The following is a 3,140-nucleotide window of genomic DNA, read 5'->3' as shown; positions in this document are numbered from 1 at the left end:
ATGACTCTTTGTAAAAAAGGTGTCAGTTTTGTTGCCAGATAGAAGGGTAAAAAAACAATTATCATATTTTTTACTGGCAAATGAGGTTCCAATGGTGTAAATGCTTACCTCCGAGCTCTCATACTCTGATGGTGCATTGTCTTTGAGTTGTGCGCCTTTTGGCGTCATCTGGTCCAACCCATGTGACTAGGCTCTAAGGAAAGCTGTCTCGGGTGTGGACAAATCAACTTCAAGGACAGTGCATACATTATCCGAGTTGTGTTTTTTGTTTGCATTATGGCTGCAGGTATTGTGGTCTATGCAAACATGCCTCTTTGTAAAAAAAGGTGTCAGTTTTGTTGCCAGAGAGAAGGGTAAAAAAACAATTATCAAGAATAACATACTTAAGCCATGCTCATATCATATTTCACTAACAAGTCTGACTGCCGATGTCTCACAGGCACGTCGCGTCGTGTGGTGCGGTAAAGCGTGGGCACTCCCACCTCCACCAAGATGCCTGACCAGCGTGGAAGAGTCGACACAAATTACCCTTCTCGGTGGAGTTCACGTAGCGCTTCCCCTCGCCCTGCAGGCCACATCCGCCAGCAGTGACGAGAGCAAGTCACTGCGGGGCTGCACCTCTACCCTCGGTCCTTCAGGGCGCTGACGATCGCGCCTCGCGGGGTCAATGACCCGCGACCTTCCCACCAGCAGCAGCAGCAGCAGCAGCGTATGGGTCGTAGCGTCGCTGGGCATCCCGCTCCACTCCCCGCTCCCCGCTCCCCACTCTCCGCTCCTCGCTCCCCGCTCCACGCTCTCCGCTCTCTGCTCTCCGCTCTCCGCCATGGCGTGTGGCCCACGGAGGCGGCGGGGACGCGATGTTGCCGGCTGCACACCGGCCCAATTCCGTGGAGTTGCAATCGCCGCGTTGTTTCACTGCGCGTCCTCCGGTGGATTTTGGCTGCAATGAATTTCCACGCAATAAGCCACTTCGTTGACCTATCATTAGTGGCCAGGTCGCTTATGAAAAAGAGCTACATAGCTCAGTGGGCCTTACCTGGTAAAATAAAAAAATGAATCTAGTTTAGTTTTAGATGCGTGAAGCGCACAACTGTGAAAACTACTGGACATCTGTGAAAAACAGCTTCATAGCTATCAAATTCCTCCAACATCAATACATATTCTTATCTCCAGCATTTGCAGCGCTCTCTCTCCAGGCCACGGCACCGACCTCGACTCACCGCATCCTCTCACTATGGACCCCACACACTGACCCCACTCACTGACCCCCACCCACTGACCCCCACACACTGACCCCACACACTGACCCCCACCCACTGACCCCCACACACTGACTCCCACACACTGACCCCACACACTGACCCCCACCCACTGACCCCACACACTGACCCCACTCACTGACCCCCACTCACTTACCTTCACTCACTGACCCCCACTCACTGACCTTCACTCACTGACCCCCACTCACTGACCCCCCACCCACTGACCCTACTCACTGACCCCACCAACTGACCCCCACACACTGACCCCACACACTGACCCCACTTACTGACCCCCACCCACTGACCCCCCACTCACTGACCCCCACTCACTGACCCCCCACCCACTGACCCCACTCACTGACCGCACCCACTGACCCCACTTACTGACCCCACTCACTGACCCCACACACTGACCCCACCCACTGACCCCCACCCACTGACCCACACCCACTGACCCCACACACTGACCCCTACTCACTGACCCCACTCACTGACCCCACTCACTGACCCCCACTCACTGACCCCCACCCACTGACCCCCACCCACTGACCCCACACACTGACCCCACACACTGACCCCACACACTGACCCCCACCCACTGACCCCACACACTGACCCCCACCCACTGACCCCACACACTGACCCCACTCACTGACCCCCACTCACTGACCCCCAGGTCAATCACCGGATTACTTCACATAGTTGCGCAAGTACAATGTGCTGTAGATGCTCGAGTGACACTGTCGTGGGACAACTTCACATTCTCCGGCTTGGGTGACGCCGCGGATCGGATTAAGCGACGTCGCGGGAAAACGTTTTGGGCCCCGTTTCGCCGTCAGAATCAGAATCTTTATCGAGATTGCAAGAGCAATCCGATGAGCTATGAAGCTTTTTTTTTTCCACAGATGTCCAGTAATGGGGCAGGCCAGCAACACGATTTGGACAGCCCTGGTGCTGTTCGCGTGCTCGCTCACACAGAGAAGCGAGTGCTCCCGGTGTGGCTGAGGGCCAGGAGTCGATGTGCGTGAACGCTCTTTGCCATCAACATCATCATCGTCGTCGTCGTCGTCGTGAGCGCAGGTTCAAACATTAAAACTCACGCGCATGGACCTTTATGCACCGCAATGCATGTCCTGAAGCAATCTCGGGGCATTAATGTTTCAGTAACAGCTTTATGGTGCCGCTATAAACATATTATGCCTGCTGCTATCATAGGAAAGAGTAATAGCCTCGGCGCAAACGAACTTTTTTTTATGTTTTGCAATGATGCATAATGCACGCGCGTGCACGATGCGGCCACGTCGAAAAATCACGTCGGCAAAAAAAACGAAATTGTACCCATGGCACGGAATTCGTTTTATATATTTTTTTAGGTTTATTCTGAGGAGTGGCGAAAAAGTTTTACTGGTGCGATGGGACAGCGCGAGCGAGGGAGCGAGCGGACAGCGCTCCGACGGATTTCTTCGTACGGAATGGACAGCCAACGTCGTCGGATCACGAGCGGCCGAACGACGTCGTTGTGACGCTCTCGTTCTGTGACGTTTTATTTTTCTTCTTCGGGGAAATAAATAAATCAATAAATGTGGCGTTGCTTCCCGTGTTTTGATTATGCTTTGGGAATTTTTTTTTCCTGCTTTCCGTATTTTATTTTATTTGAACCCAGATTTTTCACTTCAGAATGGGACGTGTGGTCTCAGCGGAATCCCTACCTCGTTACAAATATAACGACCCTGAGTTGGGGGGAGGGTGGGGGGGGCGGTGTTAACTTGTTAAATAGCCGGGAAACTGGCTAAACGGGATCGTCTGTTTTTACAAATCAAATACACTCAAACGCACCTTACTGTGAACCCGGCAACCTGAGTTAGATTCCAGGCCCCA

The 3,140-nt window shown here is 53.1% G+C and overlaps 1 long non-coding RNA gene across 1 annotated transcript; it reads left to right on the top strand.

Moving 5' to 3' along the window:
- Positions 1–2,167: 2,167 nt before the first annotated feature.
- On the top strand, positions 2,168–2,847 carry LOC144724172 (uncharacterized). Its single transcript, XR_013586448.1, has 2 exons — positions 2,168–2,342; positions 2,636–2,847. It is a non-coding gene; the product is annotated as an uncharacterized LOC144724172 (long non-coding RNA).
- Positions 2,848–3,140: the final 293 nt, after the last annotated feature.

The sequence above is a fragment of the Lampetra planeri genome, chromosome 19, assembly GCF_965212315.1.
Source record: "Lampetra planeri chromosome 19, kcLamPlan1.2.h2, whole genome shotgun sequence".
Taxonomy (NCBI): domain Eukaryota; kingdom Metazoa; phylum Chordata; class Hyperoartia; order Petromyzontiformes; family Petromyzontidae; genus Lampetra; species Lampetra planeri.
The sequence above is the reverse complement of the archived record's forward strand: the minus strand, read 5'-3'. Positions and strand labels throughout refer to the sequence as shown.